Source organism: Nomascus leucogenys, chromosome 13, assembly GCF_006542625.1.
Source record: "Nomascus leucogenys isolate Asia chromosome 13, Asia_NLE_v1, whole genome shotgun sequence".
NCBI classification, from domain to species: Eukaryota; Metazoa; Chordata; class Mammalia; order Primates; family Hylobatidae; genus Nomascus; species Nomascus leucogenys.
This window is the reverse complement of record NC_044393.1, coordinates 56549712-56562280: the sequence shown is the minus strand read 5'-3', so window position 1 is coordinate 56562280 and position 12569 is coordinate 56549712. Positions and strand designations below refer to the sequence as shown.

Below are 12569 nucleotides of genomic sequence, written 5' to 3'. Positions count from 1 at the left end.
TTAAAGTTATTGAAAATCTTTGGTGGTTGTTTTACTTTTTACTCCTTGTTTCTTATGTTAGAGCCAGTAGGTTAGTAATATTCTGAATCATGCAAGTCTGATTCTTGATGTTTAAAATATCTGCTCTGGCCCAGGCACAGTGGCTCATGCCTGTAATCTCAGCACTTTGGGAGGCCGAGGCGGGCCGATCACTTGAGGTCAGGAGTTCGAGACCAGCCTGGCCAACATGGGGAAACCCTTTCTCTACTAAAAATAAAAAAAAATTAGCCAGGTGTGGTGGTGTGTGTCTGTAGTACCAGCTGCTTGGAAGGCTGAGGCACAAGAATTGCTTGAATGCAGGAGGCAGAGGTTGCAGTGAGCAGAGATAGCACCAGTGCACTCCAGCCTAGGTGATGGAGTGAGACTGTCTCAAAAACAAAACAAACAACAGATCTGCTCTGGACAGTTTTCTTTCATAAATGCTTCCATAATTTTTTTGTTGTTGGAGGAAAAGATTATGTGCTGGAGAAAAAAATCATAAACTATACAAATTTATGCCTTGTGATCTCGTCATTTCTCTCTCTCTCTCTCTCTCTCTCTCTCTCAGGTGTTATTATATATACCATCAATTAGCAAACTTTTTCTGCAAAAGGCCAGGTAATAAATATTTTAGGCTTTGTGGGCTGTAAATAGTCTGTGTCACATATTCTTTGTTTTCTTTTTTGACCTTTTAAAAATGTAAAAACATTCTCAGCTTGAGGGCTGAGACCACCACCACTTTGTTCACATAACCTTCCCCTTTCATTTTTACCAGAAGACCTTACCTCTTACTTTATTGCAAAAAACAAATAAATTTTATCAACTTTTTGCTTCCTGTGCATCTCATCTAAAAGTGTATCTAGACCTTCAATTATTTGTCCATATTTTATTCTTGTGTTGAGGGAAGATAGATGCATGTCCTTTCATTTAAGCCTAAACCCACTTTGTGGATTCCCCTTCCAAATTCATTCACACGTTGTTCTAGTTTGCACTCCTATGTATTATCTTCCCTGACTCTTCCAGCTATACTCTGTTAACATGCTCTGTTCTCACTTTATTCCTGCTACTTTAAATTTTGTATTCATGCCATCTACCACGACAGCTTATCTTATTATGTACTTTTAGTTGAGTTTAAATTGCAAATGGAAAAAATAATGGTCTTTAAACTGTAATAAAGTACTTAGGTATAAGGTGTTTTACATACTCATTTCTGAGTCAATCTTGGCCACATTTTCTTTGTTTCATAAATTAACAGCTTTTTTTCCTCCAGTGACAACATATTAAGACATATTAGAACATCTCAAGCAAAAATCTTCTGTGATGGGGAAGGAAATACTCTCTAAAAGGCAAAATATCAAGTACAGATTTTTTTTTCTTTTTAATTTTAGGAATCAGACTAGATCTAGGCACATTGTGTTGCAGGCGTCACCTCACAAATCTGCCAACGCATGTCTTTTCTGAGCTTCAACACAGCTGCTGTCCTAACCAGCAGCTCTCCTTTCCTCTCCTTGATAGTGGTTTGCATTGGTGTTTTGGTTTATGTTGGGGAAGGAAAAATACAAAAGAATCTCTTTTTCATTTTTCTTATGATACTATGGGTTTAAAAAAACTATAATGTGAGTTAAGTAGCAGTGGCTTCTTCAGGATCATCCTTATACTAAGAAACACAAAGGGCATTAGGTGTTTTAAATATAGATAAGTCCATTTATATAAAAAATACTTTAAAGAATAAGATTACTTGTCAAGAATAAAGACACATTAAAAAACTACATGTTCTTACAACAATTTGTTCTATTCTTTTTTCCCTGTAATACAGTTATTCCTCCCCCGCTCCCCACACAACAGATTTGTAATGTAAGAATAGAATCATGGTGCAGCCTGCAACTCCCAGAGGTAAAACACACAGTACTAGACTTCCATCTGTAGATTTTACTTTTCAGATTTCATATCATTTTCTCAGAGTTAAATTCAAATTTAAAATCATTTTAAGCTTTCAAGGATTGTATTCATGTTGTTCTTTTAAGTGGTTTCATCATACTAGATTCTATGTTTAGATATTAAGCATAATTTTATTATTTTTCAATTATATACACTAGGCAACTGCTTGTGTCTTAAATTTTAATTGCTTGCTTTTGTCATATTGAATTAGTTTTGAAATAGTCTTTTACTGTTGAATATTTCCCTTTTTGATGAACTTAAAATAGTATCATCAATGAATTTTTTTATCTATTTGAGTAAATTTCTTATTTGTTTTGATTTGGATATTTCACATATACAAGCATAACTCAGAATTATTCAAAATTGAAGAAATGTGGTATGAATCATCTGAAGGATCAGTAATACAATAATTTAACATTTTTAAATTCATATTTGACATTGCACTTGGATTTGGAAACATTTAGCCTAGAATAAAGACAGTTTATTGGTATTATAATAGCTGTGTTAAGTATTTGAATCTTTTGAATCACAGATGAACTCTTATACTAGTAGAATCAAAATCTGTGCCATATTGTGCTCTCTTTTTGAACATGTGATGTAATGAAGATATTTCAGATAAGTTAAAAATACCATTGTTTTACTAGCTTTAGAAAGGAGACCAGCAAAAGTGTTATTTGACTGATGTAATCTGGGGGAAATTGCTCTGTGAAAACATTAGGTGATTTTGCGTTTGAGATTTTGATTGTTCCTTCCTCGTTATAGAAGATTCTTAATTTATAGTAACTTGTTTATTTGCTGAGACAAGAGTATAAAATACATTTGATTTTGCTGATGTTCAGGAAGAGAGTCATTTAGCTAATGTATGAGCTTAGCTTTGCTTACGTTACCAATTTCATCCTTGTTAGTTATCTATATATTCCTCAGATTCTCATTATTAATACCATATGCAGCAACTCTCAAGACTCACATTTAAAAACTGGGAAAGTCTTGAAATTCCTATTGTTTGTATCTATTGAATGTACTATATTAATATGAGAGATTTAACTCCTGTACTTTCAGTTGTAATGCTTACTCACTTTTATTTTGTAGACATATGACTATTGTTCAGATTATTTTGAAAATCACCATAGGAAGGTCTGATTGCTTAGTTAAACATTTAACAAATATTCATTACATTTTCTGTGTGTCCAATACGGTATAAGGTGCTAAGGGAACAATGACAATGCATTTGTAGTTTAGTAGAAGATGCAGATGAATACACTATGATAGTATACAGTAAGTGCAGTACTAAAGATTAAGTATAAGGTGCTATGCAATCACATAAGACAGACACTAGTCTGCAGGGAAGTGATCATGGAAAGCTCTCCAGAGGAAGTGGATAAACTAGATATCAAGAATACTCAAGTATTTGCCAGATCAGGGGTATGGGTGCTTGTTCAGATTGGTGAAGGTGTATCATACAAAGAGACAGCCTTTCCTAGAAGAAATTAAAGATGGGGAATGCAAGAAAAGAAGGACAGTGTATTAGTCCGTTTTCACACTGTCGATAAAGGCATACCCGAGACTGGGAAGAAAAAACGGTTTAATGGACTTACAGTTCCACATGGCTGGGGAGGCCTCACAATCATGGAGAAAGGCAAGGAAGAGAAAGTCCTGTCTTACATGGATGATAGGGGGCAAAGAGAGTGCTTGTGCAAGGAAACTCCCATTTTTAAAACCATTAGAAACTCCCATTTTCAAAACCATCAGATCTTGTGAGACTTATTCACTATCAAGAGAACAGCATGGGAAAGACCTGCTGCCACGGTTCAATTACCTCCCACCGGGTTCCTTTCATGACAGGTGGGAATTGTGGGAGTTACAATTCAAGGTGAGATTTGGGTGGGGATGCAGCCAAACCATATCAGACAGGGAAGCATTGAGAGATAGGGCCAAATATTATATGGCCATCCAAGCCATATTAGGGAATTTCAACTTTCACAGGAGAGCATTGATGACTCCAAGGGAGTAATGTAATCAAACTTGCATTTTAGAAAGATCACTCTGGCAACAATGTCAAATGGATTGGAATATTGGGAGCATAATTAGAGATAGGGAAGTCCAGCATGCCAGGCAAGAGTTCATGGTGATAAGAATTAAGGTAGTAGCATTGAGGATGGAACAAAATAGTGGGATCTGTTTTAAGGAGATATAGAAGCAGTGAGTTGTGGTTGAAGTAGGGCTCACTTGGAAAATTAAATGGATAGTAGGTCTACTCACTGAATCATTCTTAGGAGGAATGGTTCTGTGAGGGATAATTATATGTACATAGTTAACCCTTAAACAATGTGGGGGCTAGGGATGCTGACTCCCATGCAGTCAAAAATCCATCTATAACTTTTGACTCCCCAGAAACTTAACTGCTAATAGCCAATTGTTGACTGGAAGCCTTACCAATAACATAAATAGTTGATTAACACATATTTTGTATGTTATTTGTATTATATACTGCATTCTTACAGTAAAATAAGCTAGAGAAAAGAAAATGTTATTAAGAAAATCATAAGAAAGAGAAAGTATATTTAATGTTCATTAATTGGAAGTGGATCATCAAAGATTTTCATTCACATCGTCTTCATGTTGAGTCGGCTGAGGAGTAGGAGGAAGAAGAAGATTCGGTTTTGTCTTAGGGTCACAGAGGCAGAAGAGATGGAGGAGGTAGAAGAGTAGGCAGGAAAGGCAGGCACACTCAATGTAACTTGACAGAAATACATGGCAATTTCTGTCTGACTTTTTTGCTTTTTCATTTCCCTAAAAATGTTTCTGTATGGTACCAATCCTTTCACCATTTACTTTAGTTTCAGCACCTGTAACGTAGAAGGGTCCATGTTATAAAAGAAGTCAAAAGTAGTCTTGAATAATTGGAACCATTCTGCTAGATTGTCTAATGTCAATTTGTTTTCTGCCACTGCTTCTTCTGTATCTTCTTCCTCATCTTCTGGCACTGCTTTGGAAACACTCCTGAAACCCTTCACCACTGCCACTTTTCTCATATCTATGATCTCTTTCATGGTTTCTTTGATTGGCTCTGCTGTTAATCCTGTGAAGTCATGCACAGCATCTGGATCCAGTTTTCTCCAGCAGTAATTTATTGATTCAGGCTTGATGTTTTCATGGCTTTTTCTATAACAGCGATGGCATGTTCAATGGTGTAATCCTTCCAGACTTAAATTGTGTTCTCTCTGTTGGAGTTCTCTTCCATAGCATTGACAGCCCTTTTCATAGAGTACCATGTGTAATGAGCCTTAAAGGTCCTTATCACACCAGATCTAGATGTTGAATTAGAGTTGTTGTGGTTGGGAGCAAGTAGTCTACTTGATGCCCTGGATGTTGAACCTCATGGGGTTCTGGGTGACCAGGGGCATTGTCTGATATCAAAATAACGTTAAGGCAAGGTACTGACTTCAGGGACAAACCAACAATGGAAGCAATCAAGAAAAGGTGTTCTCGTTGTCCAGGCCTTCTTGTTGAACAACCAAAAGACTGGCAGTAGTGTTTATCTTTTTCCTTTAAATCTTGGGGTTAGTATCTTTAATAGATAAGGACAATCCTCCTGATCATAAACCCAACTGCATTTGCACAATACAGTGGTGCTAGCCCATCTCTTACTGCCTTAAATCCCGGTGCTTACTTTTCTTCCTTACTAATAAATGACCTTTATGACATGTTTTTCCAGAATAGGGTACTTTTGTCCACATTAAAAACCTGTTCAGGCAGATATCCTTTCTCCTCAATGATTTTCTTAATAGCACCTGGGAACTCATCTGCTTCCTGTTGAGCAGCAGAAGCTGCTTCTCCTGTTACCTTAAGTTTTTTGTTCTTGTTACATAAATTAACCCTTTATTCCAGGCTAGTGATGTCTCAAATGATAGAGCTTCTACTGGCCTTTCAATTTCTTCAGTCTTCTGATGGCCAACTTTGCCATTTTGGTGGAAGTGGCGTTGTAGATCCAGGCACCATCAGCTACTGTTTTCATGTAGGAACCACAGTGTAAGATCCCTACTGCTTGTTTCTTCATCTTGGTTTAGCCACAGAAGGAGCAAGTGTACTTGGCAGGATGGCTGATTGCAGTTTTCTTCAGTGTTTTCCAGAGGGAGGCACCATAGCAATCCCATATTTACCAATGATTTCAACCTACTTGGTGAGTTTTAGCTATGTAGCTGTGAACTAGGCACAAGCCCAGAGAGGACTATCTTGATATTTTTAAAGCCACACCCCTTTCTAAAATCATTAAACCATCCTTTGCTGGGATTAAATTCTCCAGCTTTAGATCCTTTACCTTCTTTTTGCTTTAAGTTGTCAGATGACCTCACTATTTCTTGAATCATATAGGTGTGCCTTTTTTATAGCAATCATGCACCTACATAAAAGCTACATTTTCAATACGAGATAAAAAGATATTTTGCAAAAAGATGGCTTCACAATTTTTCTTTTCTTTTTTTACAGTGGTCCTTATGCCGGATTCATTTATCTTGAGATGGTGGGCAACCATAGCTGCAGGTCTCAAAATTCAGCACATACCAAGCAATTCAACTTTTTCTTGTAATGTCCTGTCTTTTCTCTGCTTCTTGGAAACACTTCCAACAACATCACCAAGGGCACTTCATATGGGTCCCATGAGGTTATTCAAGGTTTATGGTATTGCATTAAAAACTATGAAAAATAAGTGAGAACTGCAAGAGATCACTTTCTATTGTGATAACACAATTTACTGGAGAGAGACAAACTGCTCAAGTGAAGATGTTAGCATCACTTAACGTTTAAGGGGATAATTGTAACACTTGAGATCACAGCAATAGCAAAAGGATGTGGCTACCAAATTATTACAGTAGTACAGTATGTACTACAGTTAATTTCTTTTTCTTTTTTCTTTCACTTTAAGTTCTTGGATACATGTGCAGAACGTGCAGGTATACATGTGCCATGGTGGTTTGCTGCATCTATCAACCCATCATCTAGGTTTTAAGTCCCACGTGCGTTAGGTATTTGTCGTAATTCTCTCCCTCCCCTCACCCTCCACCCTCTGACAGGCCCCGGTGTGTGATGTTCCCCTCCCTGTGTCCATGTGTTCTCATTGTTCAACTCCCACTTATGAGTGAGAACATGTGGTGTTTGATTTTCGTACTACAGTTAATTTTGTGCAGTTGTGATTTAATGCCACATCTTTATGTTTGTTTACATTTTTCTCAACTGTGAATGGTGCCATGTATGGTCTGCAACTGTTTTCGTAAGTTTTGATAAATTTTCATTTTTATAATATATTTGTGTATATTTTATGGTAGTGATAAAATAGACTGGTATCCACATGTATTTTATATATTCATGACATATCTGTTTCTTAATTTTTTTGATATTTCTGGGCTGTGTGGTTCATCTGCAAGTTTTTTCAAATTGTTGCATCAAATCTCCAAAAAAATTTCCAATGTATTTATTGGGAAAAAAATCTGTGTATATGTGGACCTGCACATTTCAAACCTATTCAAGAATCAACTGTACTCTGGGACATATTGAATTTGAGGTGCTTATTAGACATCCAAGTGTAGACAGCTAATAAGAAACTGTATATGTGGATTTGAAGTCCTGGAGAAAGAAAGGGGCAGAAGACACAGATTTGAGAGTTGCCACAAAACGGGGGAAATAGGACAGATATCCTGAGGAATTCTAATATGTAAGGGGTGAGCGTAGGAAGAGAAGACCAAAAGGAGACTTAACAGGCATTAGCTAGAGAGGTGGGATGGTATGAAATGATGGAAGCTAAGAAAGCATGGTGTTTTAAGGATGAAATATCAACATTGTAGATGAGAGTTGAAGAGTAGCCTTAGGATTTAGCCAAAAAACAGAAAGAAAGAAAAAACATGGTTGGTGACCTCCACAAGACAGCATCAGGAATATGGTAATCACACAAGTATTGAGATCAAGGTGAACATTAGTGTAAACTCATTTTTCATATGCCTCTTTCAATGAAGAAGAAATTTCAGCTGTTCAGCAATATAACATTCCATGTTTTGGGCGAGGAGGGTGTCAGTAAGAATATTACTACTATTTTTGAGACAGAGTCTCACTCTGTCGTACAGGCTGGAGTGCAGTGGCATGCTCTTGGTTCACTGCAACCTCCACCTCCCGAGTTCAAGTGATTCTCCTGCCTCAGCCTCCCGCGTAGCTGGGATTACAATTGTGTGCCACCACGCCCAACTAATTTTTGTATTTTTAGTAGAGATGGGGTTTCACCATATTGGCCAGGCTGGTCTCGAACTCCTGAACTCAGATGATCCACCCACCTCAGCCTCCCAAAGTGCTGGGATTACAGGCGTGAGCCACTGTGCCCAACTGTCAGTAAGAATAAAATTAATTTGTGGAAAGTTATTTTTGAAGACTTTATAATCCGAATAAAAGCCTGATTTATGAAATGCTGTAACCTGAAACTTTAGATTGTAAAAGAAAAAGAGAAATAGATGTCATAATATAGCTTGAATTTGAAATAACTGGGATTTAATCTAAACTACCAATGACTTGGAGTTTCATCTCATAGATAATATATGGTTATTGACAGAGTATTATGAGATACTGTATGAAAAATGCTATAATGCCTATAGCCTCTAAGATAATACCTGTCAAGTATGTGTGTTTGTATGTAAATATGTGATATACTGAACACCTTATATATAACTATATATACTGGTTAATAACTTCAGGACACTTTCCTCTTCTTATGTGTATTATCGTGTGACAAAGTGAAAGTTTAAAACAACAAACATTTATGAAATTATGTCATTTCTGAAGAATAATAGCCCCCTAAAGATGTCCATGTCCTATTTCCCAAAACCCGCAAATATGTTATATTATGTGGTGAAAGAGACGTTGAAAATATGGTTACAATTATGGACCTAGATATGGGCTAAGTCTAATACATGAGACCTTAAAAGTGGAGAACTTTTCCCAGCTGATGTTGGAAGAGATGAGTCAGAGAGGTGAGGCAGAAGGGTGTTCAGAGAGATTCAAAGCGTGAGATGGAAGTAGGGAGCTATGAGCCAAGGAATGTGGGTGGCCTCTAGAAGCTGAGAATATCCCCCAGCTGACAGGCAGCAAGGAAACCAAAAAGTCAGTCCTGCAACTACAAGGAACTGAACTTTGTCAAAAACCTGGCTGAATCTGGAAGCAGTTCTTTCCCAGAGCCTCCATTAAGTAACACAGACAGCCAATACCTTGATTTCAGGTTTGCTACACTCAGAGCAGAAAAAGCCAATTGAGCCCACTGGACTTCTAACCTACAGAACTGAGATAGTAAATTGTATTGTGTAGAGCCACTAATTTTGTTGTAATTTGTCATGGCAGCAATAGTTAACTAATGCAAAGGGGTAGGAATCCAGAAGTGGCTTAGCTGGGTGATTCTGGCTTAGGACCTCTCATGAGGTTGTAGTGAAGTTGTCAGCCAGGGCATGACTGGGGTGGAAGGATATACTTTCAAGCTGACTTACATGGTTGTTGGTAGCCTCCATTCCTCACCATGCAGGCCTCTTTCTAGGGCTGTGCATGATGTGGCAGCTGACTTCCCAGTGTGAGTGGGGAGAGAGACAGTGAGAGCATGTGGGTACACAGTATAGAAGCCATAATGTTTTTTATAGTCAAATCTCTAATATGATGTATCATTATGTTTGCTATATTCTGTTGTTCACACGGACTAACCCTGGGATAATAATCAATTACATTGCAGAGGAATGTGATTACCAGGACGCAGGGATCATTGGGGGATCATGTTGAAGGCTGGTTACCGCAAGTATGTGTGCCTAAGATGACAAACTGTCAGTTCCGTATTACCTAATTAGCCATATGTAATCCCAGGTCTGCAGTGTAATTTTAAGCAAGTTATTTAGCCTCTCTAAAACTCCAGTTATTCATTCAAAATTGAAATTAGTTGAAATTAGTTTTATATGTCAACTTAGCTAGTTTAAGCAAATAAGATGTTTCTTAAAGGTCTCAGGACTTACTATTTTTGAATATGCGATTTGAAGATTAAGGATGTTGAGATATTTTTGATAAGCTAAAGGAATAGTTGAAGATAGAAGACTATCACTGATTTACCTTGTCTCAGATTATTCTTGAACTGGTCAAGTTTGTCATATCATATGAACATGACTGCTCCCTCTGTAATGACATGGATTGTTCCTAGAGCTGCTGAGTGGTGCCTTTATTGCAAGGGGCATTATTCTCAATGAGGTCTTTATGAGTAGCACTTGTCAAGTTGTGCAGTGGGCAGTCTGTGTATCCGTACACAGTGGCCCTGTATTTTTGTACTTTTGACAATTTTAGGACTTACGTCCATAGGTATAAGTGTCTCTTTTGTCTGTTGGCGTGTCTTGTAGCATAGTGCCTAGCGTATGATTACTCAATAAATATTTGTTAAAAGAGCAGATGAGTGCATGAGTGAATGGTTGATGGGGCAATATCACTATTCAACTACTTAAATGCTTTTCATCGTGTACCATTCTTTTAGTCATCACAATATTTTTTATTTAACTTTATATTGTGATACCAAGAAGATTCTATTTACACTAAAGAATGAAATAGAACAATTTGTAAGATAGTGGAATAAATGAAGGGATAAGTACTTGCTAGCTAGTTTCTGATAGATTAAGGCAATTTTCCAGTTCATCTTTCATTACATAAGTCCAAAATGGATTAACAGTAAACCTGTTAAATAAATAGCAGTATCTTATGTGCTGAAGAATTGCTTTCAGTTTGTGTATGCTCATCATAAGTATAGAAACGTTTAATAATCTTAAGTATTTTATGGGTAGTATACAAGATATTTTAGTTGAGGAATCTTTTCAGGAATATTTTAGTTGAGGATATTGTATCTTGAGGAATTATGCTATTCTCTCTTAAACCTTTAGAAATGTGTATGGTTTTAAGCAAAAATTTAACAAAGATCTAGGAAGAGTGTGTTTTTGTAACTCCATAATATTTATTAGCTACATTTCTACAACATTTTTTTTTTGAGACAGGGTCTTGCTGTGTTGCCCACGCTGGAGTGCAGTGGCCTAATCACGGCTCACTGCAGCTTCGAGCTCCTGGGCTCAGGAACTCCTGGGCTCCTGGAAGCTCCTGAGATTCTCCTACCTCAGTTTTCCGAGTTGCTGGGACTACCAGTGCCCGTCACCACTGGTATTTTTTGTAGAGACAGAGTTTTGCTATGTTGCCCAGGGTGGTCTCAAACTCCTGGGTTCAAACAGTTCCCCTGCCTCGGCCTCCCAAAGTGCTAGGATTACAGGCATGAGCCACTACGCTTGCCCTACATTTCTACTTATTAGTTTCAGTTATAAGAAATTATGAGGGTATGTGTGTCACAATCCAAAAAGAAGTACTTTTTAAGACTGGTGCCTTTTTAACTTGTATTTTTGGTCATCCAAAAGAGTTGTGTTACTCAACTTCATTCAATTTTGATGTGTTTCTTATGTGAAAATCGCTATTCTTTTATTACAGGAGAGGCATAGTCCTTGCTCTTTAGAGTTTATGATATAGTATTTGATGATTTGGGATGTGTAAAACTAAGAGAAGTATAAAAATAACTTTAATATGATCAGTATTCAAAAAGAGATATTAACAATGTGCTGTGAAGGTTCAAAAGAAACCATATTGTTTGAAGAATTAGAACAAGTTTCATTAAAGTAGGGGGTGAGAGAACAGGTATAATTCTGAAAAGCAGGGTTGGAGTGGCGAAAACAGTGTAAGAAAACTGCAGGTATCTTTCAGCTTATAAAATCCTGAACCATTTGGCCTGCGCTACTTTTCATGGCTAACTTTTTGCTTTTAATTATTGCTCTGAGCGATGATAAGATGGACTTGAATAATTTAAACTCTATAAAAATAATACTGAATAATTTAGGCTCTATTTTAAAAATAAATTATATGATTAATTTGCTGCTCTATCCTGCAACCAGCCAGTTTACTGAGGATAGGAGAATTGTGGTAGTTTTAGCTAGACTAGAGGGTGATACAGAATATAGAGACTTATAGAACTGAGAGGGATGTAGAGAGACCAGTTAATTCATCATCCCCATTTTGAAGATTAAGAAACAACAGAGAGAGAAGTGCCCAGTTTTCTACACATATTTACTCTGATGGAACTGTTCCTGTGTAAGTCTGTGTCTTGCAACAGTCAGTCCATTAGGACTATTTGAGGTAGGCATCTAATTCATTTTTGTTAAGGTAACTGAATCTGAAATATTTAATTTGTGCAGAATCTGTAGATTTCTACAAACAAATCAGTCCAGTGCTTTCCCTGCTTTCTGTGCCTCTTACTAGAGATCTCATTTATAGCTCACCTAGAAGATGGTAGAGAATATATGAAATATATAATATCATTTTGGCTGTAGGAGAGACTGTGAGTGGGATGGGTAGGAACATAAGTATGCCAGTTGGCATAAGTTCTTCATGGCACACAAACATGAGGAAAAATTCTAAACTATGCCGATAGAGGAAGAGATTGAGCCCACCACAAATTAAGACTAGGATTTTAACAAAAAAAAATATTTCTGGGCTGTCAGCAAAGTCATTTACATTTTTAGTGTTTATTA

General features: G+C 37.0%; 1 protein-coding gene and 1 pseudogene across 1 annotated transcript in view; one reads left to right on the top strand and one right to left on the bottom strand.

Moving 5' to 3' along the window:
- The window catches only part of COG5 (component of oligomeric golgi complex 5), a 370238-nt gene that overhangs the window by 97828 nt on the left and 259841 nt on the right, over nucleotides 1-12569 (top strand). The window lies entirely within an intron of this gene.
- On the bottom strand, nucleotides 5873-10315 carry LOC115837985 (annotated as a pseudogene).